This window comes from Macrotis lagotis, chromosome X (assembly GCF_037893015.1).
Source record: "Macrotis lagotis isolate mMagLag1 chromosome X, bilby.v1.9.chrom.fasta, whole genome shotgun sequence".
NCBI classification, from domain to species: domain Eukaryota; kingdom Metazoa; phylum Chordata; class Mammalia; order Peramelemorphia; family Peramelidae; genus Macrotis; species Macrotis lagotis.
In genome coordinates this window covers 246,063,751-246,090,642 of record NC_133666.1, presented here as the reverse complement: position 1 = coordinate 246,090,642, position 26,892 = coordinate 246,063,751, and the positions used below count along the sequence as shown (strand labels likewise).

Below are 26,892 nucleotides of genomic sequence, written 5' to 3'. Positions count from 1 at the left end.
ACTCTAAACTTTAACATCAGTAAAGGGTACTGTCATTCATTTCATTTTCATGATTGTAAACCTTATAGCATTGGGGGGGAGGGGAACAGAGAGAAATTTTTCTTGTCTAAGACATAAGGTCCTGTGATATGAATCCCATAAGGATTGCTTATTTGTGACTCCATCAAGAAAAGTTTTCTTTTTTTTGTCTATTACTTCTTCCATGAAAACATCTGCAAATCCTGACTCTCAGTTGTTGTAGCAACTATCTGCTGCTAAGAGGTTTCCTAGCACATGAATGTACTTTTTAGTGAACCTATGAATTGTTCCAAGCATTTTGGAAAGCAATTTGGAACTGTATATCACTAAACTTCAGCCCACAATTAAACCAAAGAAATAAAATAGAGGAAAAGGAACAACATATCCAAAAAATATAGCCCCTGTTTTTGTAGGGGTGAAGAAATGGAAACTAAAGGAATGCCATCAATTGGCAAAAAGATGAACAAATTATAATACATAAATATAATAGAATATTATTGTGCTCCTCAAAATGACAGAAGAAAGTTTTGGAGAAATCAAGGAAGATTTGTATGAATTGATACACAGTGATTAGAAGAAGGAACATAATTTGTACAACCTCTTAAAATCAATTTTGAAAAACAAGAATTTTGATGAATTCTGACCAATTACAATGTCAAAGAACAAGTAATGAAGCCTATTTTCCATCTCCAAAGACAGAGATGATGATGGTGGTGATGGTTTTGGTGTTGGTGGTGATGGATTCAAGATGTAAAATTAGAGATATATGACTTAAATGCACCATATGGGAAATAGCTTTGCTTCACTAAATAGTTTTGTTATACATTACAGTTTTTTTCACTTTTTAAAATTTAAGGGCAAGTAGGAGAAAGGGGGGGAGCCATCAAACAAGAATGAAAGATCAGAAGATAAAGATAATGGTTTTGAAAATTATATGCTGAATTCATTTTGTACATATAAAGAAAAGCAAACTACATATGAAAGAGATTCATAATTTCATGTACAAATCTCTCCTTCCATTCTATATTATTTTTGATGTGAACCAAATTAAGAATTTTTTTTTTAGGTTTTTGCAAGGCAATGGGTTTAAGTGGCTTGCCCAAGGCCACACAACTATGTAATTATTAAGTATCTGAGACCGGATTTGAACCCAGGTACTCCTGACTCCAAGGCCGGTGCTTTATCCACTATGCCACCTAGCCACCCTGTAAATTAAGAATTTTTTGAAATGAAAAATTTTAAAAAGTAAAGAAATAAAAGTGATTTCCTTTTTTCCCCCTTACCTTTTTTTATGCTCCCCCTCTCTGCTCATAATTAAATCAAACAGTAAAAAAGATGGTCATTGTTTTGATCACAACACTCTGTATCTCTCAGTCCTGACCTGCATTTTTGGGACTCAGCATTAATGACAGATAAAGATTTGTGGTATTTATTTCAGAAAAGAACTGGCAGACATGATTGTTAAACTATTGTCAAAAACAATTAAAAGATTGTGGAAATAATCAAGATGCTACAAAATTTTCCAGAATAAAGAATAATGGACCAAGCAAACAACATCAATTCATGGGAAAATTCTAGAGCAAATCATTAAAGATATGGTTAATGAACCATAGAAAGCACAGTTCTGATTTCTGAAAGGTAATATGGCTTCATCAAAATCAGGTTGTCCCACACAAATTTTGTTTCCTTTTTTTTTTGAAGTGTACTAAACTAGTAGATGAGAGAAATGTGTAAATTTCACATATTTAATTTCTGCAAAGTTTTTGTTAAAATATCTCAAAATATTATTTGTGGAAAGAAAAGGGAAAATATGAATGAGACAGTAATACAGCAGATGTATTCAGAACTGATTTGGATGATTGAACTCAAAGAGTAACTGGTAAAAGTTCAATGTCAATATGGTGGCCATTCTTCAGTGTAGTACTCTAGGGATTCATGCTTGACTCTGTTCTATTTAACAATTTTATCCATGACTTGGATGAAGGCATAGATGACATGTTAATCAAATTTGGAGATTACACAAAGCAGGAAAGGATGGCTCATATACTGGATAAAGAATCAGGATCCAGAAATGTAGTGATAGGCTAGGATATTGGACTGAATCTAATAAGAGGAAATTTAATAGAGATAAATGCAAGGCCTTGCATTTAGGTACCAAAGACTTCTATGAAAATGGAGGAAACATCATTAGACAGTAGTTGTTTTGAAAAAAAAAATACCTAAGAACTTTTGTTGTTGCTGTTAAGTGGTATCTAACTCTTCATGACTCCATTTGGGAATTTCTTGACAAAGACACTAGAGTGGTTTGCCATTTCCTTTCTGAATCATTTTTAACAGTTGAGGGACCTGAGGTAAACAGGGTGAAATGACTTGTCCAGGATTGCCAAGATCTCAGGAAAACTTCAGACCCAGTGCTCTATCTACTCTGCCACCTAGCTGTCTTATGGGAACTTTCTTGGACCACAAACTAAGTACTGAATTGCAAAATGAGTATGTGGTATGATAAGGCAGCGAAGAAATCTAGAGGCATAACTTCTATAGTAGGAAAGAAATAGTTCCATGACACTCTGCCCTCATGAGATCTAATTTTCAGCATGATATCCAGTTCTGGGCACCATGGTTCAGGGACACTAATAAGCTATAGATCATCCAGATGATGGCAAATAGGATGGTAAAGGGACTTGAGCTAATGTTTCATGGGCATCAGTACAGAAAGTGAATATGTTTAATTTGCAGAGGGTGATTCAAGAGCAATATAATATTAGTCTTCAACTATTTTAAGGTATTGTATATGAAAAAGTGATTAGATTTATTCTCTTTGGATCCAGGGGGCAAAAGGAGCAGTATGGAAGATGCAAAGTGGCAAATTCAGACTTGATGTCAGGAGAAACTGCCTAACATATAAAGCTGTCCAAAAGCAGAATGAATTGACTCAAGAGTTAATTGGGTCCTTTCCCCTAGGGATCTTTAAACAGGCTGGAGGACCATTTTCAGATAGTTATAGAGAGAATTCCCCGTTTGTATGGGCTGACAGTGAATAGATACTGAGGTCCCTTGCAATTCTCAAATTGGTTCTAGGATTCTGCAATATATAACCTTCCCAGACTTCCAACCAAGATGGAGGGTAAAAAGACAGGCACTATGCTAAGGTCTCCTGATCTTCCCTCATATATAATTTGAAACAAACCCCTTAACAGAAAATTGATCAACAAAACCCAGAGAAGAAGCTAGGAGAAGAATATATATGAACAAAGTCTGCCTTCAGGGATTGTAGGTGAGCCAGGGGCAAAAAGCAGAGCGGGGGGCGGGGGTGAGAGCCAGACTAACCTAGGATCAGCTGCTGAGGCATTGACTATGGGAACCACAGTCTAACAGCCAACTGGGGCATGGAGGCTTTGGCTGTGGGCACTCGGGCGGGGTTGGAGGGCAAGTTCCAGCATGAAGAGTTGTGGAGTGCAGCTGGTCATTGATCCACTGGGATCCTCTGGTCTGGAGGACCCCAGGTTCTTTACATTCTTTTCAGCTGAACCTCTTCCCAGAATAAACACAGTAACAGCCTACCCCTACCCCCAGGCTCAGACGTGGATAGCAAAGCTCCCTCAGCCAAATAGGGAGTTTAATTACCTTGCCCAGGGCACAGCCCACACTGTTCAAGGATAAAAGTATCTAGAAGTGCCATCTACCCCCTCCAGGCCAAGGGAAAGGGTCTCAAATCAAGGTCACAGACACTTCAGAGAAAGTAATCAGCACCCCCCTACTGGCTGGACCACTTGAAGTTACTAAACTCACTGAGCAAAGCCTTTAGGGATCTTAACACCAAACCTCTGTGAACCAGCCCCTCCCACAACACAAGATCTTAGGAAAATGAACAAAAGCTAACAGAAAGGGAAGTTTATATATTGCAGAATCCTAGAACCAATTTGAGAATTGCAAGGGACCTCAGTATCTATTCATAGAAAACTACCAAGAGATTAAAGGCCCTAACTCAAAGAGATCTAGAACCTCTGACAAGAATATGATTTGGTCTCCAGCTCAAAAAGACTTCCTTGAAGAAATAAGGAAGGAATTTAAAAATCATTTGGGAAATTTGGGAGAGAAAATTAACACCTTGCAACAAGAAAACAAACCCTTGGAAAATACAATTGAACAAATGCAAAAAAGAAAATAATTATTTCAAAACCTCAATTGGACAAATAGAAAACTCCTTCAAAAATAAAAGTAACCAATTGGAAAAGGAGATGCAAAAGGTTAATGAAGAAAATTCTTCTCTAAAAAAAAGAATGGTGTCTAGAAGCTAATTACATCATGAGACAACAAGAATCTGTAAAACAAAGCCAAAAAATAAAAAAAAAATAGAAGAAAATGTAAAATACTTCATTGGCAAAACCACTGACCTTGAGAATAGAAGCAGGAGAGACAACTTAAAAATCATTGGGCTTCTTGAAAACAATGAAGAGAAAAAAAAGCCTGGACTTATATTACAGGATTTACTGATAGAAAATTGCCCTGATGTCATAGAACCAGAGAGCAAAATAGTTATTGAAAGAATACATTGATCCCTTCCAGAAAGAGATTCCAAAATGAAAACACCAAGGTATATTGTGGCAAAATTCCAGAAGTATCAGATAAATGAGAAAATCTTGCAAGCAGCCAGAATGATGCAATTTAGATACCAAGGAGCCACTGTAAAGATTAAACAAGACCTGGCTGCATCAACATTAAGGGATCGAAGGACCTGGAATGACATATCCCAAAGAGCAAATGAGCTTGGAAAACAGCCAGGAATCTACTACCCAGCAAAGCTGAGCCTTCTCTTCCAGGGGAAAAGATGGACATTTAATGAAATGGGAGTCTTCCAATATTTCCTGATGAAAAGACCAGAGCTAAATAGAAAATTTGGACTTCAAACAGGAGACTCAAGAGACATATGAAAAGTTTTTTTTAAAAAGGGTAAAGGGAAAAAACTGCTATCCAATAAGATAAAACTGGCTATATCCCTACCTCTCATCACTCTTGAGAATTGTAACTCTATTAGAGAGAACATACTTAGCCAGAAGTGATATATGCACATTACTTTTCTGTGACTCAGATAGAATGATTTAAAAACAATACCTCCTTAAAAAGGGGGACGATAAAGAGACGGGAGGATGGAGGAGATTGAATGGGGTAAATCTCATTACATTAAGAGGTACAAAGGGGACAACTAGGCAGCTCAGTGGATAGAGCACCAGCCCTGGAGTCAGGAGTACCAGAATTTAAATCAGGCCTCAGACACTTAATAATTACCTAGCTGTGTGGCTTTGGGCAAGCCACTTAACCCCATTCACCTTACAAAAATCTTAAAAAAAAGGGGTACAAAGGACCTGATGCAATAGAAGGGAAGAAGGGAGGAGGTGAGAACAGCCTGAATCTTACTCTCATCATATTTGGCTTAAATTTAACAAACATAAACTCAAATAAGTTAAGAAACTTATTTTACCTTTCAAATATTAGAAGGGTAAAAGGGGAGGGAAGAGGAAAAGAGGAACTAACAGAAGGAAGGGAAGGAAAAAAGGGTGAAGGCAAAGGAGAAATAAAAGGGAGGGGCTAGATATAGGGGGCAAACACATTGAAGGTGATGGTATTAAGAAACAAAATACTGGGAAATATGTATAAAGTGGAAAAGGGGAAAAATACAAACAGAGGGAAGACAGCATGGAAGGCAATAAAGTGTTAGTAATTATAACTTTGAATGTGAATGAGATGAACTCTCCCTTAAAATGTAAGCAAATAACAGAATGGATTAAAAAACAGAATCCTACAATAAGCTGCTTACAAGAAACTCATTTAAAGAGGAGATACATCTGGAGTAAAGGCAAAAGGTTGGAGCAAAATATATTTGCTTCAGCTGAAGTGAAAAAAGCAGGGCTAGCAATCCTTATCTCAGATAAAGCAGCTGCAAAAAGATCTAGCTAAAAGATTTAAGGAAGGAAACTATAACCTCCTGAAAGGTACCATAGACAATAAAGTAATTTCAGTACTAAATATGTATGCACCCAATGATATAGCATCCATATTCTTAGAGGAGAAGTTGAAGGAGTTACAGGAAGACATAGCAAAACTGTATTCAACCTCCCACTCTCAGATTTAGATAAATCTAACCATAAAATAAGCAAGAAAGAAATTAAGGAGGTAAACAGATTGTTAGAAAACCTAGACACATGAAAGACCTACGGAGGAAATTGAATGGGGAGAGAAAGGAATATACTTTTTTCTGCAGTACATGGCACATACACAAAAACTGATCATGTACTAGGGCATGAAAACCTAACAATCAATTGCAGAAAAGCAGAAATAGTGAATATATCTTTCTCAGAACATAATGCAATAAAAATCACATGCAATAAGGGCCAGGGAGAAATAGACCTAAAAGTGATTGGAAACTAAATAACTTCATTTTAAACAATGAGTGGATCAAACAACAAATTATAGAAAGAATTAATGATTTTATCCTAGATAATGACAATAATGAAACAATATACCAAAACTTATGGGATACAGCCAAGCAGCTGTCAGGGGATATATTATAACATTAAATGCTTATATGAATAAATTAGAGAAAGAGGAAATCAATGAACTAAACATGCCCAAATTAAATACCAAATTAGAAATTCTAAAAATTAAAGGAAAAATTAATAAAATCAAAAGCAGGAAAACTATAGACTAATAAATAAAACCAAGAGTTGGTTTTATAAAAAACCAGTAAAAATTGATAAACCTCTGGTCAATTTGATTTAAAAAAAAAAGAAAGAAGAAAACCAAATTGCTAGTATCATAAATGAAACAGGTGAACTCACCACCAATGAGGAGGAAATTAAAGTAATAATTCGTAATTATTTTTCCTAACTCTATGCCAATAAATTTGATAATCTAAGTGAAATGGATGAATATTCACAAAAATATAAGTTGACCAGGTTAAATGAAGAAGAAATTACATACCAAAATAACCCTATCGCAGAAAAAAGAAATTCAACAAACATTATTGAACTCCCTAAGAAAAAAATCTCCAGGGCCAGATGGATTTACAAGTGCATTATACCAAACAATTAAGGAACAATTGGTTCCAATTATATGCAAACTATTTGAAAAAAATAGGGGAAGATGGAACTCTGCCTAACTCTTTCTATGACACCAATATGGAGCTGATACCTAAACCAGGAAGAGTTAAAACAGAGAAAGAAAATTATAGAGCAATCTTCCTAATGAATATAGATGCAAAAATCTTAAATAAAATCTTAGCAAAATGATTACAACAAGTTATCTCTAAGATAATATATTATGACCAAATAGGATGTCCAAGGAATGCAGGGTTGGTTCAATATTAGGAAAACTGATGGGGGTGATGATCACTCTTAATGGATTTGCTCATGCCATCAGTGCAATTTTGGGACATCTGTGATGGAGAATAGCATCTGTATCCAGAGAAAGAATTGTGGAGCTTAGACTTCCAGCCAAGATGGCAGAGAGAAGACAGGCACAGTTCTAAAATCTCCTGCTCTTTCCCCAGCTATCATACGAAAAAAACATCTTAACAGAAATCTGTCCCACTAAACCCAGAAAGAAAAGCCAGGAGAAAAAACATATACCTCAGGATTTGTCTCCGGCAGCAGCATTGGCCGAATTCAGGCGGGTGAGTCTGGTCTCAGAGGGAGGTTCAACCCCAAATCAGCCAGATTAGCAGCTGAAGTGGAGCCGGGAGTCTGAGAGCCCTAGAGCCGGACCTGCTGTATCAGCGTGGGGCTAGACGGCAGGGGCTTGAGTCAAGTAGGGAGCAGAGGCCCTGGTGTTGGTGCTGTCCCTCTGGAGCTTGCTGACAGGGGAGGGGGGGAGAGTTCCGGTGCAGGAGAGCTTCAGACACACCATCCCTGGGCTCCTCTGGTTTGAGGAACTCTGAGTCCACGCCTCCATTACAGCTGAGACCTCTTCCCAGAACAAACAATTGCAGACTACTTCTGCCTCAGGCCCAGGTGTGTGAGCAGAAGAATCAGTCCAACTGACAATCAAGAGAGGAATGACCTCACCCCAGGGTAAAGCCCACCATTGATTGAAGGCAAAAGAATTCAATAGCTCCAACTCCTCCCTTCAAGCAAAGGGAGAAGGCCTCAATCAAGGTCACAGGCATTCCAGAGAAAGTAACCAGCACCTCCTACTAGCCAGCCAGAGAAATTGCATTCAGTGAGTAAAGCCTTTAGTGATACCAAGCCCCTGTGAAGAATTGTGGAGCTTGAACAGAGACCAAAGACTATTAACTGTAATTTTAAAAAAAACATTAATTTATGATGTAATTTCGCTATCTCTTATACTTTCCTTTTTTCCCTTAAGGATATGATTTCTCTCTCATCACATTCCACTTAGTTCAATGTATACCATGGAAACAATGTGAAGACTAACAGACTGCCTTCTGATGGGGTGGGAGGAGAAAAGCAAGATTAGGGGGAAAATTGTAAAACTCAAAATAAATAAAATCTTTCTTTAAAAAATTAGGGGGGCAGCTAGGTGGTGTAGTGGATAAAGCACCAGCCTTGGAGTCAGGAGTACCTGAGTTCAAATCCAGTCTCAGACACTTAATAATTACCTAGCTGTGTGGCCTTGGGCAAGCCACTTAACCCCATTTGACTTGTAAAAACCTAAAAATAAACCCCCAAAATTAGGAAAACTATTAATATAATTAATTATATCAATAACAAACATACCAGAAATAATATGATTATATTAATAGATGCTGGAAAAGCTTTTGACAAAGCAGAGCACCCATTCCTACTAAAAACACTAGAGAGCATAGGAATAAATGGATTCTTTCTTAGAATAATAAGTAGTATCTATCTGAAACTATCAACAAACATTATATGCAATGGAAAGCTACAGGCTTTCCAAGTAAGTTCAGGGGTGAAACAAGGATGTCCATTCTCACCATATTGAACTAAAAATGTTAGCTTCAACATGGGGGTGATGATCAAACTTAATGGACGTGCTCATTCCTTCTATGCAACAACCAGGGACAATTTCTCATGGCTATCTGCCATGAAGAATACCATCTGTATCCAGAGAAAGAATTGTGGAATTTGAACAAAGATCAAAGAATATTACCTTAAATTTAGGGGGAAAAAACGTTATCTTGTTAAGTAATTTTGCAATCTCTTATACTTTATTTTTCTTCCTTAAGGATATGATTTCTCTCTCATCATATTCAACTGAAATCAATGTATACCATGGAAACAATGTAAAGACTAACAGACTGCCTTCTGTGGGGGGTGGGGGTAGGGAAGCAAGAATGGAGGAAAATTGTAGAACTCAAAATTAATAAAATCTTTCTAAAGAGAAATGTTAGCTTCAGCAATCAAAGAAGAAAAGAAATTGAAGGAATTAGAATTGGGAAGGAAGAGACAAAACTCTCACTCTTTGTAGATGACATGATGGTATACCTAGAAAATCCAAAAAAATTATCTAAATAAGTACTAGAAATAATTAGCAACTTTTGCAAAGTCACAAGATCTAAAATAAACCCTCATAAATCCTTAACATTTCTATATAAGACAAGCAAGATACAGTAGAAAGAGCTAGAAAGAAAAACCCCATTCAAAGTAACTTCAGACAATATAAAATACTTGGGAGTCTACCTGCCAAGGCAGACTCAGAAACTTTTTGAAAACAATTACAAAACACTTCTCACACAAATAAAATCTGATTTAAACAACTGGGCAAATAGCAACAGCTCCTGGATAGGCCGAATTAATATAATAAAAATGACAATTCTATCTAAATTAAACTACTTATTTAGTGCCCTACCAATCAAAATTCTAAAAAGCTACTTTAATGAATCAGAAAATATTGTAAGTAAATTCATATGGAGAAATTAAAAAGTCAAGAATTTCCTGGGATTTAATGAAAAAAAAGTACAAAAGAAAGTAGCTTAGCCCTACCAGATCTAAAATTATATTATAAAGTATCAGTCATCAAAACTGTCTGGTATTGGCTAAGTAATAGTGCACTGGATCATTGGAATAGACTAGGTGCAATAGCAGGAAATGATTTTAATAATCTGCTTTTTGATAAACCCAAAAAGTCCAGCTTTGGGGATAAAAATTCTCTCTTTGAAAAAAGCTGATTGGAAAATTGGAAGTTAGTATGGAAGAAACTTGGATTAGACCAGTACCTCACACCTTATACCAAGATAGGATCAAAATGGATACAGGATTTAGACATGAAAAACAATATTATATACAAACTAGGAGATCAAGGAATAGTTTGCCTGTCAGATCTATGGAAAGGGAAGCAGTTTATGACCAAGGAAGAGATGGAGAACATCATTAAAAATAAGCTAGAAAATTTTGATTAATTAAATTAAAAAGCTTTTTGCACAGACTGTGACAAAATCAAAAGAAATGTAGTAAATTGGGAAACAATTTTTAAAACTAGTATTTCTGACAAAGGACTCATTTCCAAACTAAACAGAGAACTGATTCAAACTTTAAAAACAAGCCATTCCCCAATTGACAAATGGTAAAAGGATAAGCAAAGGCAATTTATAGATGAGTAAATCAAAGCAATCCATAGTCACATGAAAAATTGCTCTAAATCAATACTTATTACAGAAATGCAAATTAAAGCATCTCTGAGATACCATTTCATACCTCTCATACTGACCAATATTACCAGAAAGAACGATAATCAATGTTGGAAAGGATTTGAGAAATCTGGGACAGTAATACATTGTTGATGGAGCTGTGAATGCATCAAACCTTTCTGGAGAGCAATTTGGAATTACACTCAAAGGGCAATAAAATTATGCATACCCTTGGAAGTTCTCAAAGCTCCTGCTTTAACAATGCTTGAATATGGTTTCTTCATAATAGAGCAACATATATATATATATATATATATATATATATATATATATATATATATATATATATATATATATATGATTGGTAATACAAATACTATTGGTTTTATCCTAATGTGGAAACTTTTTGGTTCATTGAGGTTAAATTATTAAATTATTCATGATCACATAACTGTTGCAGTCAGGAGATCTAGGTTTGAGGTTTGAATCCTGGCTCTAAATCCAACAGTCTTCTTTTTATATCATGCCACCTTAGATCCACCATTCTGAAAATTAATACTGTTAGGAACTTTCCTACTTACCTAGCCTTGCCAATGCCATAATTACCAATTACCAATGATACTCTATTTGTAGCTCTCTGCATTGTGAGAGTATGGAAATGGAGGCACAATGATTCAGGCTTCCCTATGCTCACAAATGGCCTTGAAAAAACTGAGTCCAATGAGTCATCTGACTAGATTGAGAAGGTAAGTTCAAAAGTGATTGGTCCTTAAAAAGGGATAACACTTCCCTTAGATTTGGCAAAGAACTTAAAAATCAAAATGTGGGACACCATCTTTAATTCTTTAGGAAAGCTATGAAACAGATTATAAGAAACTATCAAAAAGAAAGGATTTACACTCAACTAATTAGATCTGCATAGCAGTAGAAATTGCTTAAAGAGATGGAGTGTTTTGAACAAAGCATCTTTAGATTCTGCTTCCTGGTAGGCAAAACAACTCTTGTTGCCTCTTTTTCTGACATGAAGGCAGAACAAAGAGAAATGTATCTATCTTTCCACTTCTTTTCTCCTTATTTTCTGCATTTTCCTTATGTTTTTTCCCTTTCTCCTTCCTTGTTAGGAGTTAGAAAACCTACCCAGCTATGTATCAAGTTATGCTCCTGAGAGGTGATCTGATTTCATCTAGGAATACATCTGGATTTGTATTGTTAGGTTTAGTGTTTAAAATTATATTCCTAATTTATAGAAGTTATATTTTATGGATTAGCCTTCTTATTTCTCCCCAAGTCCATGTGCTTGCAAATCCTTATTGAATATCTCTTTCCCACCTTAGTCAAATAAGACTTTCTGTTTTTAGAAAGCCAAATGTAATATTGTGTGCAGCATAGAGATAATAAATTATAATTGATAATAATTTTTTGGCTGTGTATGAGTATGTGGAAGGGATTTTTGGCATTTCAAAATTTTTCCTTAATATTTAATCTTAACAAAATTAGCAGAGAATGTATGCATACAGATTTACAAAGGGCAGTGGTATATAAAATTTGGCAGAAGATAAAAAATAAGTAAGGCAGTATATCAAAGAGATCCCTGGGACACATTAGTTCAGGGACATATTAGAATTTGGAGCAGCTCAGTCGATCTGAACCTTACTTGATCCCCCCCGTACTATTTTTGGCCTTGAGACAACACAGAGCTGGAAATCCTGGAGAAAACTGAGGACACATTTACATCAGGTCCTGGAGACCATAGGAGATAGACTTTTAACAGTATCAGTGTCACCTGGATGGTGTGGCCATGTGATTGATAATCAGGAGTGAGATGCTTCTTAACTATCTAGGATTGTCAGGTTCATTGAAACAATAATACAGGTTTTATATTAATTTCTTAAAGTGAAACCAATAATGAGAGCTGTAGACTTTTTTAGATTTTGATTTTCTCTAACTGTTCCATTTGGGCATCCAGAAAATTTTAAGGTATTTAAACAGTATTAGAAGATTTTGATCTTTTGTATGTAGTAAGTTTAGATTATAAGGAAAAAATAGCTCATCCCATGATTTGGGGGAATATTGGTCCTGCCTGTGACACAAGCAAGTTGTGAGAAGCTGAGTAAGTCACTTAACCCTGCAAACCCCTAAGCAACTTCTCTCAAAGTACCAACCTGCATGGGAAGAGAAGTTCCTCAAAAGGAAATTCCTACATAAAGAAGCCACAAATCCAAATCTTATCCCTCTCCTTGAAAAATGTTATGATGCTAAAGGATTTGATATTGGATTCAGTCTTGTCTAATGATCATTTAGGATGATGAAATCCATCAATCACTTAATTCAAATGAAATAACCCCTCATTCAAAGGTCTTTGATTTTATCAGGGAAGAAAAAAATATATACATATAAGTGGATACAAATTAAATATTAGTTAATTTTAGAGGAAGAAAAAGCCTGATGCAGGAGGTAGCCTCTGTGAGGGAGCATGGTAAAAGGGATTACATAAATTTGTCCTTAATCAGATGAGTTTTGGAACTTGCTCCAGTGACATTCATGAGTATACAAGGACAAGATCATATAGATGAAGAGTAAAATCCCACATTCAACTTCACAAGACATGAGTAGTAATTGCACAAGAAGACAAAAGAATTAAGGACAGAAAACAATGGAAAGTTGAATTGGTTAGCCATATAGTTAGGTCTATGAAGGTAAGAAATTGAGGTGTGTAAGATGTGAGAGAAGGGCACACTGGAATGACTGGAGGTCTTGATTCAGATAAAGAATAGTTTTAGAAGAACTATCAGAGGGAGAGATGAAAGAACAAAATGAAGGTTGTAATTTAAGAGAAGTATTTCACAGATCTGGATCAGGGAGATAGAAGTTACAGATAAAGGTCAAATCAAGACTATCTTTGGGCATAGGTATGGTAGAGATAAAGTTCAGAAGAAAAGTAGGAATTCTAAGGGATGGAGGGGAGGTAGAAGTACCTTCCAAACATGAGGAACAATTCATGCAAAGGCATGGAAATACAATGTCATGGGAGTGAACAGCAATAATGCCAGCTAGGTTTCACTGTAGAATGCATTAGTGAACTAATGGGTTTTAACCCTGAAAAAAGCATATTGGAGCCAAGTTGTGAAGGATAGTAAATTACAAACCAAGGCATTTGAATTTTTGTCCTAGATTTAGAGCTGAAAGGGAAGTTATACATCATCTAACCCAAAGCCTTCATTTTACAGATGAGAAAACTGAATCTCAGAGAGGTAGTCACTTGTGCAATGTCAAAAAAGGTAAGAAGCACAAAGTCAGGATCTAATTAGAGAATTCACTTGTATATTACCTTATGAAGTCAGGTGGATATTGCTGTAAATCAAATATTGAGAAACAGGCAACAAAGTAAAAGGAGTCAGTACCTGTCTCATAGTCTTCCTAGAAATTTTGTCCCAACCTGTCTTCATATTTAGGGTCTTTAAATATACCTGTTGATGCCTCTTGATTTGCAACTCTAATAAACTTCCATGATCCACTGTCTATTTTCCCTTTACTCCATCCATGCACAGGGTTAGTCTTGATCTAACCTTTAGCCATAACTTCTGACTCTAGAACAGATAAATATCTCTCTTTAATCACAACCTTCAATTGGTTCTTCTATCTCTCCGTCTTATAGTTCTCAAACTACCCTCTGCATGCAACAAGTCACTCTATCCTGCTATTCTCTCCCATTTTGCACTCTTTCTTTGACCTCATTTTCTTCCTTTTTTAGTCTTAATCCCAAATTTAGTCAATTAAACTACACATTTTCTTCAATCCTTAATCCCTTGTCCTTTTGTTCTATCACTGCTCATGTTTTGTGAAGTCAAATACTGGGTTGTCCTCAGCACATATCTTGTCTTCTTGTCTTTTTATACTGATAAATGTCATTGAAACAAGTCACAAAATTCTGCTGACTGGGAACATTAAACATTTATATAAAGTCTTAACTCTGCCTCTACTTCTCTGAGGCAATTCTATTATTTTTCTCTGATTGACATCCTACTGTCCTCCTCAAAGAAATATACTGCCTTCTCTTTGCTTCCTCAAGCCTCATATAATCTCTACTGTCACCCTCTCAACAAGATTCTGATTAATTCTCAACTAAGGAAATAGAAGCCAAGCATCATGAATTTCTTCTTTTATCCTATTAGCAACTCAAAACCATTGTAGATCATCAGCCATTTTCTCCCCCAATGCTCCAGTCTACAACCAAGAGATGGCCCATCTCCTTATCAAAGTCAACATTTGTACTTGTGTTCTTGATACCATGATTTTTCAACTCCTCCAGAAGATTGACTGCTCAATCATTCCCTCTTTTTTCATTTTCATTTTCTACTTATCTAACCAGCACCAGTATGAAAGCTATCCATTTGATATGTAAGTTATTTATTATATAATTGGAGCCAGCAAACATGCCCATTTCTCATCCATCCTCAGAAACTGTCACTGCATTCTGCCAACGGTACCTCTAAATGTCAATAGTCTGATGGTAAAGTTTGCTTTCTGACAACCTGAGGAAATGTGAAAGTTTATAGGCTTGCAATAAGGTTTTATGTTGTTAGACATAGCCTAAGTATTGATTTATTATACTTTACTTACTTTAATGAAGGAGAATTCTATTAAAGAAATGAGTCATTGAAAAATGACAATATTAAAACATTTTCAATAAATCATTTTCCAAAAGCAAGTTTGATACCAAAGGAGAAAAAAATTATATTTTCTTTTTATAATAGAAAATTTTGAAAAGAAATAAAGAAATGAAATTTTCCTTACAAATTTAACAAAAAATGGCACAAAATTTGAAGGGGGCATCAGTTGTATTTATATTTTACTACAGAATAACAGCAGAAATTTGTGAATATGAAAAGTAGCTACAGATGAGAACAGTCTTGAGTGGTTGTTCTTTGACTAATTTATGTATGTGTGACCTTGACATATGTGTGTGTGTGTGTGTGTGTGTTCCTTTTTGTAGCCATGCTTGACCCTAGGATGTACTTTCCTTAAGGTTAATAATTTCTGTTTTCATAAATTCTATCAGGTTATCTTTAAGTTTATAAAGCATGGCCTAATTCTAAGTTCTAAAATGCTAAATAAATATTCAAAATATTTATTAAATAATATTAATTTTAAGATAATAAGTCAGCTGTAAACAAAGATGTGATTACAATGTGATACTCTGGAAGAAAAAAATACAGCACTTAATTTTTATATTTCAGTTATTTGATATGACCAAGGGAGATAATAATGCTTTAACATGTGCTATTATTTAACTCTGCATGCTAGTAGGTATGACTGTCAGGTTGAAGTGCAAATGAATATAATTATGTGGCCAGGAATTCATTGTAAGGTGTGATATACACCCATAAAAATGAAAAAATATATGCTTAAGACACAAAAGTAGTTTATGATTTTACCTACCAAATATTATTATGTCTAAGAGTACTTAAAGACCCACTAATCTGATCTGGGGATGACAATTTTCCATCCCCCTTAATGCTTTACCTGTCCTCTAAGATCACCTCCAATTTACCTGTATGTAACTTGGAAATGAATGGTGGTTTATATATTGAGACCCTTATTAGAATGTGAGGTTCCATAGGGTAAAAGACTATGGTGGTCCTTCTGTGTATTGCCAATACTTGGCATGGGTGATTTAAAAATGTGTTTAGGTCACTTTAACTGCTTGCCATCAGGGCTTGTCTCTGCTGCAGTTTCTTTCATGGAGAATCTTATTCAGGTACATTTCTAAGGAAAATATAAAGTATCTCAGATCTTTATCTTTAAAAAGAAACCAGTCTTCCATCAATATGTTTCCTTGACTTATGTCCAATCCAGTCCCTTCATTTTGTTGAAGAGAACATCTGATTACTGGTAGTGGCCATTTAAAAAAAACAATATCAAACCATCAAACAAACAAAACAAAACAAAATTGATATATGTCTGTTGATCTCTTCCAAATCTTTTGTTGTGGGGAACCTTCCCCCTCTCCCCCCAACTATCATGACTTTTAGTTCTTCCGAAAGGAGGTTGGAACATGATCAAAAAGAAGGAAAGCCCAAGTTAGGTTTGATGATGTGATTCAGTAGAAAGAGCACTGGTGACAAATTCAAAGGAACATACAATCACATTGCTCTCATTTAAAAGTATCATCGTTACTGTTTTAGCAAACTCATAAATAATATTAAATTAAAATTATTTAAAATAATTATATTTTCAACTTATTTTATAATAATTAGCACTATATATATAAATGTATGTAGATATATAAATGAAATTTTAAGATTTGCAAAACACTTAACAAACATTATCTCATATTATCCTCAAAACTCTAGGAAGTAGATCTATTAACCCCATTTTGCAGATTATGAAACTGAGACTGAGAAAGCTTAAATGACTTACTTTAGTAAGAATCTAGGTTAGGTGCCTCAGATCTAATACCTTCAAGTTCAGTATTTCATCAATTCCACCTAACTACCTAGAATCTCTATTTTTCTGTATGCTATATATTTACATAATCTATTAGTATAGCAAGCTATGGAAAAAGAGCTGGTCTTGAAGCCTAGAAAACTTGGATTCAAATCTTGCCTTTTACACATACTGGTCAGGTGGCCTTGGACAAGTCATTTAACTTCTCTGTTCTTTAGGCAACTCTCTAAGACTCAAGTTGCAGAGGACATGCCAGTCTGCATCATTAGAAGGAGTTTTCTCACTCCAGAGTTCCCTGTACAAATAAAATCATATTACTAGTCTTTAAACTATCCTTATCAGTTAAATAGGAATTGTATGTAGTTTATAAACAAATGACTACACAGTTGGGCAGCTAGGTGGCCCAATTCCTGTAAAATTACCTGAAGAAGGACATGGCAAATCACTCCAGTATCTTTGCAAAAAAAAAAAAAAATTCCAAATGGGGGCTACAAAGAGCCAAACATGACTGAAAAACAACTGACTGATATAGTTAGGGTACATGATCAAAACAGTTTACTGTCGGACTATGTGATTATAAGATTTGGACTCTAAGATATCTTCTGACTTTTTAATCTCTGATACAATGTCATGGAACCTTTGAAAATAACTTGCATATATACTTTCAAAGAAGAAGTAGGTGAGAATTCCAGCCATTGGGCAGGGGATATAGCCCCAGGGTATATTTCAGTCTATCCATTAAAGAAAGTTGAAAGCATCTTACTATTCTTTGAAATAAATCATATTAATATTCCACCACTTGGGAGAATGTCAACTACTGATATATAACTATTTTCCTTAGTTTTATTCATGGAAAGTCTGTGTTCATGGAATGGATTCTGAGAGCTTCATATCTCCCAGCCATCTTAAGATTCATGGCTCATCTTCACGATGCATTTAGTCATTTAGATGTATAAATTATTTTACTGTGTTTAAACCCTTAGATACTTTAATGCTTGGAGATGTTTAAAATATAATATAAATAAGCATTTTGCCCTAAATAACTTAATTTATTTTTCAGAATGTTTAATCATTCATTTTATTTTTCGTATTCTTATGATATGATGAACAAGTTATTGGTGATTAGCAAATCTTTCAAGAGGTCTATAGGCTGATTTCTTACTATGCGATATGTTTATATCATATGTTTTTTATGTCTGCTGTTTATTTTTAAAGAATTACTTCAGGGGCGGCTAGGTGGTGTAGTGGATAAAGCACTGGCTCTGGAGTCAGGAGTATCTGGGTTCAAATCCGGTCTCAGACACTTAATAATTACCTAGCTGTGTGGCCTTGGGCAAGCCACTTAACCCCGTTTGCCTTGCAAAAACCTAAAAAAAGAAAAAAAGAATTACTTCATTGGGTTTTATCCAAACACACTCTTTCCCTATTCCTGGTGACATGGCTTTGTTTAAGGGCAACAAATAGTTGAATAAGTGATCTACAAGGTAGGCTTACATAAGTGGTCCAATCAATCAGTCCAATCAAGAAGAATTTTTACAAAAGTACTGTGAGTCAATAACTAAACTAGATGTTGGAGATACATGCAGATATAAATATATGCAGAATAAATACAAGGCAATTAGGAAGTGAGAGCAATAGAAGTTGGAAGATCTGGAAAGTCTTCTTGTAGAAGGTGATGTTTTCATTAAGACAAAGGAAATGGTAGGGTAAGAGGGTTCTCTTAGGTGGCAGTGGGAAGGGGAAGGAATAAGAATTTAAGTTTGATTATCACAACTCTTTGAGATGTGTACCATTATATCACATTTGAGTCTTATTTATTTATTTACACAATTGAGTATTATCCCATTTTACAGTGACTTGACTAGGTACATAGAATGAGTCCAAAAATGTCTGAGGTCATTTTTGAACTTGGATCTTCCAGGTTGAGGGCTCTGCCTACCAAGTCACTTATCTGCATGTAACTGAAGTGAGGAAAGAATGTATTTCAGGTATGAAAAGCCTGGAGATGGAAAAGGAGTGCAGTGTGTGAGGAACTGAGAGAAGGACATTTTGACTGGACCATAATGTACAGAAAGGGAAACATATAAAATGATGTTGGAAAGATAGGCCAGGTCAGGTTGTAAAGGGCCTTTATGTTTTATCTTAGAGGTAATATTGAGTCAATGAAGTTTATTGAGTAGGGGAGTAATGTAGTCAAGTCTACACTTGAGGAAAATCACTTTGGTAGCTCTGTGAAGAAAGGATTAACTGGTAAGGAGAGAGACAAGTAATCACCATCAATTAGGATCAATTACAATAGTTAAGGAGTGAGTTAATGAAGGTTTAAATTAAAGACTGTGGTTAAAGAGAAAAGGTTGAATGTAAAAGCTCTTTTGGAATTAGAAATAGCAAGATTTGATCAGAAAATCTTCAGACATGGTAAAGATAGACACTGGCCCATTTTGCTGGCCCTATTATGTATTCATTATTTCCCTTCCTGTACTCTGTGATCCAGCCAAAATTAACATCTTTCAGTTCCTCACAGGCAGCACTCCTTTTCCATCTCCATGCTTTACAAGGTTGAACCCCTTCCCTGAAATGCAATCCTTTCTCTGCCGTCTCAGAACAGCTATAGATATAAAAAAGCATCCTCATTACTTTTAGAAATGAAATTAAAACTCTCTTTGGTTTTTGGATATAAATAACTTTACAAACTTTTTTTGTATATTGTTTTATTCTAAAGATAATTTTTATATGTATGTTTCTTGGAGACATAACACAATTCCACATATATCTTCTGGGCCAGCTACAATAGCCTAGAGAAAATTCTGGTCAATAATGGGTCTTCTGCAAAACTGATTCATGTATGCTTCAATTTGGAAGCTGTAAACTGGTCAGTATAGGATATAGAGAATATCTGGCTTGAAAAATAGATGCAAATTACAATAAAGATGAAGCACTTCTTAATTTTGACATAAGCCTGTCTGCTTTCCTCTCTATGAACATAATTATTCCGGCAGACTCAGAACAGGTGGGGCCCATGGGCAATGCAGTCACATGGGACTGCTTCCAATGATGATGAGTCATTATTTCAGTGGAATTTATATAATGCAAAATGGAGATTTCAAGGGCCCTCAAATCTGTGGGGGCCTGAGGCAACTGTTCATTTTATAAAAATCTAAATTCAATCAGCCTTTGGTCATATGAAATACAAAGCCTGAGAAGGGCTATCTTCCTAGTCTTAGTTCTTAGCATCCTAGTTTAATTTTTTTCATGATGGCTAGCTTAATTTATTATCTGTTTTTTAAAAAAATAGAGTTTACACTGCATTTTTATCTATAGGAAAAGATCAAGGTAAAGTATACTAACCAGATGAGGAAAAATATAAAACCTGTTATTTTCTCCTTTGATAGTTATGAAATCAAGATTTTTTAAAAATATTCATTGCTACATAATGTGCATGTTGCAGCACTGTTGAGAAATCTGACTTACCAAATTAATAAAGATACAAGCTTAATTTTTACAATTTAAAGAAGATTCATAGAAAAATTGCACAATACAAATTCATTTATTTCAACCAGAAAGATACTTCATAGTCTTGTATAAAAATTCAAGTTCATCACCATTATCATCCTCAAAGGCTAATCCAAGCCACTTTACATTTTCTACTTGAAAACACAGAAAATTCATAATCCATTTAAATATATGACAACATACATTACTCTATTTCACACCGTTCCATTCTTTCAAAAAATGAAAATTCATCACAATATGAAAACACCAGTCCTATCCCCAAAAAAGGATTCTGATGAATAATTCTAAATTCTGAAATTTCATTTCTTTTAGTCTGATATCTTGCAGAAACCCCATTTTCTATTATTGAAAATTCAATTTGACATCTAAGATACATTACAAACAAGAATCAATTTTTTAAAAGGGCACCTTTTTGTTACCCATAGCTGCCTAAATTAAAGAAACAAGCTCTCAATCCAGTTCACTGCAACATTTTTGTTTTTGCCTTGGTCCAAACAGCTTTCAAAGAAAAGCATCATCTGTGATGTAGCAAAGCAGTAACAGCTGTGATTTTTCCCTTCTAGGTTTACAAATAGATCTAATCTAATTGATGAGCTTTTGCTTAAACAAGCATTGGTATGCATGCTGTGATACATGTGGTCACAAGAAAACCTCAGAAATTCAGTCAAATTATTGACTGTATGGGTAAAATAGTCTATATTCCAGAATAGCCTTCATAAATGGTAGATGTTTCTCTGCAGCAGCTGCATAGCATGAAGAGACCATTTTCTCTCTTCAAAAGACAGATATAAGTAAAAGGATAATAATAATAATAATAATAAAGCTCATTGAAAAGACTAACTTCTCCAATTTGACACAATCATTGAAGTTTTCCATCATAAAATTTATATAAAAGCAGAAATTAGAGTCTAGTTTATAGAAAAAACCTGGGGGTTTTTTTAGGTAATAAAGATATGCATGGTGCAATGATACTCAAAACATTATGACATCATTTACTATAACCTCTAAGAGGGCTGGGATGGTGTCCTCGCTTCTCTATAGCAGGTTCCTTGACAACCTTAGACCACTTAAGTGAAATGGTTATGCTGATAATTAGTAGGATTTTACAGAAAAGCTTAAAGCTACACTGACTATAGAGGAACAATTCTCATTGTGTGTCAAGAAAACTAAATTTAAGAAACCAAGCACCGAGAAACCAGAAACTACCTAGATCTGGTTTTACTTTTGTTGGTTTACTTGCTTTTTAGGCAGCAGTTGATAGCATTTGATTTTTGGATTAGCTAGAAAAATCTGTAGTCTGCATTTACTGACACTAAAGGCCAAATCTCATTAAACTAACAATATTAGGGGGAAACCTCTGGAATAATTCTTAAGAAATAAAATTATTTCTTTTTGTCTCAAAGGAATATCATTTAATAATATCTGCTTATAGAACTTCTATATCTAAGCTTTCAGAGACACAGTCTTTCTTTATGTTCTGGTAACATCCATGAGAAGTAGGTGGAAGGAGAGTAGGAGGTTTCTCATATTTCACAGATGGAGAAACTAAAATATTGAGGGGCAAATAACTTGTTCAAGGTCAGACAGTCAGTGGCAAAGTGGGGGGGGACGACTAGAATCTTTGTCTCTGATTCCCCCCTCAACTCCCATCCCTCTTCTCCGTGGCAGTCTTTTGTTCAGTTAATAAAAACAATAGGGGGAAAATCTCCATCGATGAGCTTTAATAAAAGGAAAAACCTTTCTTGAAAATCATAATAAAAGTGTACAATACACACAGAATGCGTTTCTTTGTGACACTGCAATATTCAATAAGTTCTTAGGGGAGAAAATGTAGTTTAAAAAAGGTTCGATATTAAAAAGAAATAGAAAGGAACGATGAGGAGAAATGATATTGGTAGAATGAGGGTGGAAGCATTTAGTTTAACTAGGAATAATATAAGGATACTTTTCCCTCTCGGCACTCCTCATAAACCTTACTTATTGCATCTGGATTCGGATCTTTCACCTAAAACTTGGCGGGGGAGGGGTGAATAAGGGCACGGAACGTTCATTGAAAAAATAAGTATCGTACTTAGAGAAGTAAAAAATCTTTTAGGGACAGATGATAAGATTGCATACACTAAATTAACTTTGTAATCAAGTTCATTAATCAGACCGTGCTTTCTAAAGGATACTGTTCATAAAATGTTGCCAAAAATAAGATATTGAAGGCAAAGGAAAGAGAGACAACAAGAACATGCTTATTTTCTTTTTAAAACTCCCCCCAATTTCTTTGTACACGCGCCGGAGAACACCTAAAGGACCGTCGGCTGCCTTCCCAGTGGGAAATCGCTGCGGACTCTCCCTCACTGCAGCGCAATGCAGAGCAGGGCCAATCCCAGCCAGCAGCTTCACTCTCTCCTTGGCTTTCCTCGCCCCGCTGCTTCCGCAATCATCCCCACTGCTCCTGGATCTACAGAGTCATCATTCTCCCGGCGCCAGTGGCCGGCGCGCCAGCGAGGATCAATCACTGGAGATTCTTTGACGCACACACGCACTCATTCGCTCTCGGACCCAGACTCAGGGTTTTGCTTCCACTCATCCACCAGTCCTGGCCAGTCTGGATGGTGTGTGTGTGTGTGTGTGTGTGTGTGTGTGTGTGTGTGTGTGTGTGTGTGTGCGCGCGCGCACACACACACACACACACACAACACACACACAATCTCTCTCTGTGTCTCTCTCTCTGTCTCTTTCTGTCTCTGTCTTTGTCTGCCTCTCTCTCTCTCTGTCTGTCTCTCTCTGTCTGTCTGTCTCTCTCTGTCTCTGTCTGTCTCTCTGTCTCTGTCTCTCTGTCTCTCTGTCTCTCTCTCTCTCTGTCTGTCTCTGTCTGTCTCTCTGTCTCTGTCTCTGTCTCTGTCTCTCTGTCTCTCTCTCTCTCTCTCTCTCTCTCTCTCTCTCTCTCTCTCTCTCTCTGTCACTCACTCTGGCCTCTCTGGCCCCTGATCCGCAAGACTCAGCCCTTCCCCACTCTGTTCTCCCCCACTGGAGCAGGGAAGTGGGGACTGGCAGGGGGTGGCCACTCCAGGCTTAGTGAACTCTGCAGAAGTCTGGAATCGCTGCAGCCTGGCTAGCGCAGCGCTCCTGGTTCTGCAGCATGGTCCCCGCTCCGCCTCCACTTTGCCGCCTAACTTTCACCACCCGCTACCGCAGTCCCAGTGGTCCTGCCGGGGTGGGTCAACCTCAAGCCAACAACCAAATGCTCCTGCTAAGAGCCCTTTCCATTTCCAAATAGGGGAATCGAAACAAGAGGAGTGAGGTAGAGGGATCGCTGCTGAGACCTCAACAAGGATGACCGGCGGGTGGTTGCGAACACCTTCCTAGAGGTATTTGCCGGGCACTACAGGTATTTGCAAGTAAGCACGGTAAAAGGACAAACACGACTTTTATCCTTCCCTCTTACTCTCAAGCTTCTCTTTATAAAGGTGAGTTGTACAATCCGAGCTGGATGTGTCCTGCCATAGCTACGTCTACCACCACTCACCCACAATCCGCAGCATCTCGTTGCCCCTAGAAAGTTGATCCAGTGGCTTAAAGGGCAAGTTCGAATGGGGTTCGGGCTTCTATTTCCTCTCACCCTCTTCCCATTGGCCACGATGTAAGAAGCCCGGTAGAGTCTAGGGCAAAAGTGGTAGTTCCTCTTTTTTCTAATTCCCCTTTTCCCACCTGAGCCCTAAAGGTATCCCTGGAGAACCCCCCGCCCCCCATCTCTAGTTTACCTATCAACAACGCAAATGCAGGCACTAGCTAGCGATACCCTGCTTCTCATAGCGGATGCCCCAGTCCTCCCTTTTCCAGTAAAAGCCCGGGAACCCGATCGCTTAGTTCTTAGGACCAGCAGCGCCAGTTCTGCATGTTTTGTGTGCGGGGGAAAAGTTGAGCCTCTCCAAAGCCTGGCTCCTGGAAAAGCTGGAAAAGTTGCCCAAACTGTAACTTGGGAATTCCCAATAAAGGAAAACAGGACGCAGTGAATTCGAGGCAGCAATTGCACTGTGACCCGAGCCCCCTTCTCTCACTCACCCGCTCCGAAGCCGAGGGAACTCCCACCCTCTGCTGGAGGTGCCGCAGCTGTGGCGGCCGCTGCTGCTGCTCTCGTCGCCTGGTCCCACTCCTTCCCCAGGGCTCCCTCTCTCTGCCTCTCCTGCGGTTGCTCGCGCCCTCAGCTTGTGCAGTGGTGAATCCTCCCCGAGGAGCCCGGGAGCGTGTCAGAGGAGAGAGGAGGGGCGGGAAAGTGGCTGTGGGCTTTCACTATGCAGTCTTCCTCCTCCTCCTCCCTCTGCTGCAGTGCCGGGGAAGCATGAAGAGCGAGTACCAGAAAGGAGGGAGTCGTGGAGCGCGGAGGTGGGCGATGGGGGTGGAGAGCAGCGCACGATCAGAAGCGAGCAGAGGGAGGGAGGGAGGGTCACTGAAGGGGCAAACCTGGGAAGCTGAGAGGTAGGCTGGCAGCTCGCAGTTGTTGGGGGATTTTTACATGAGAGACAGGAACTGGTATTTACTTGGAGGGAAGAAACTTGAGGGAAGCAGGGTCCGCATCTGGGCGGGTAGGACCATGGATTTTGAATAGTTTTTAATTAGTCACTAAGGGTTACTATCTATGTGCAATATTCCCCTAGGGTCCTCAGGACTGCCCAGAACGCAGAAGATGATAAATCAAGTCCCAGGACCCGCTGGAGGAAACCAGAGCTCTGCGACTGGGACTTGCTTCGGGAACTTTTTCCCCCCTTTCAACAGAAGAAACCTAGTACACTTATTGGGGAGTATTCGCTCGAGATAAGGTTCTGGTGTAGTGGGAGAAGCCCTAGATGCATGTCAGAGTTCCATTTCTGGTGGTGTTAGTTGGGGCCAGACAGTTTGTTTCACCACCACCACCACCCACCACCACCCCACCCCCCCGGGTCTCAGTTTCCTGAAGCTTCCACTGTAAAATGAGAGATTTGGAATTGCTCTCCAAGGTTCTTTCCAGCTCTAAATGCTACGCTTCCAGACGACTTTGTGTATAGTATATAGACTTAGTTCGATAGGGAAAGAAGGGTTGTAAATGAAACCTGAAGCATTTACAAACTGATTTTGAGGTCTCATGAGACTGATGGTCGAAATATACGGTCCAGACAGGGAAAGATAGACTATCAAGATTATAGTGCGGGGGTTTTTAAGAGGCCACTTTTCTGTAGCAGTTAGGGCAAGGGACATTCTCTCCCTCCTCACCCCCCACCCCAAACCTGCGCTCACAGTTACAATTCAGCTTTGCTCCCTCACCCTTGCTCTTAGTGCCCAAGTCGGATTTCTTAGATTTATTGACCCAAAAGCAGCAGGTGTTCCTTGGCAGCTCCGGGCTGATTCAAGAAGCTTCTCCTGGATGCCCTTGGCCACACCCAAATGCCCAGTCTGAGCCCCTAGTGGAGAGAAAGAGCAGGAAGTGGACATCCTCACTGACCTGGGTTCCTTCCATACCTACTCCCTTACGAACCTTGCAGTATCCTGGGGTCCACTAAGTCTATATGATTTCATATACTCCTCCGTGGTAACAGCAAAACATCAACCCAGCATATTGCCTACCGGTAGCAATTTCTGGTCCATACAGCCTAAGGCAAAAAACAGGCTGGATGGGGAAGATTCATTCCCATGCCACATGTCATCTACCTATCTATAGGATCATGTAAATGATAACCAGACAGCTGAATTGTTCTGCTCTGCAGTCCTGCGACCTAAGTTCTCCCGACCTGGCTTTTCAACTGTACATAATACAAATCATGATAGCCACTGTGGCTTTGTTAATGGACAGAATAAAGTGAATGGAATAAGATAGCTAGCACATAGGTGCTCCTCTCATGCACTGTACAGATCTCAATCACAGTTTCTCACAATTTCAGAAATGAAAGAGACCTTAAAGTTCATGTAGTTCAATCTGAACCTGACCAAGAATTCTACTTCTACATCAAAAAGAGAAAATAAAATCTTTCAGGCATGATCAGTTCTTGATGAAGTCATGCAGACTACTTTGTGACCATTTCCTTTAATAACCCAACAATTCTATCTAAAATATACACATAGTTATACACATATAAACTATATCAGATTAACCGCTGTCAAGGGGGGGGATGGGAGAAAGGGAGAAAAAATGTGGAACTCAAAAGTTTACAAAAAAAAATAAATGCCAAAAACTATCTTGACGAGTAATTGAAAAAAAACCGTAAAAACTGAAAAATAAAATAAAATGGACATAAGGATGCACCATACAACCCAGTTTAAAGATCTGAAGTGAGAGGAACCCATTA

General features: G+C 37.4%; 1 protein-coding gene across 1 annotated transcript in view; it reads right to left on the bottom strand.

Moving 5' to 3' along the window:
- The window catches only part of SV2C (synaptic vesicle glycoprotein 2C), a 267,192-nt gene extending 242,306 nt beyond the window's left edge, over window positions 1–24,886 (bottom strand). Inside the window, exon 1 of the mRNA XM_074199928.1 lies at window positions 24,638–24,886. The gene's annotated coding sequence lies outside the window, so the exon portion shown is untranslated. The remainder of the gene's footprint in view (window positions 1–24,637) is intronic.
- Window positions 24,887–26,892: the final 2,006 nt, after the last annotated feature.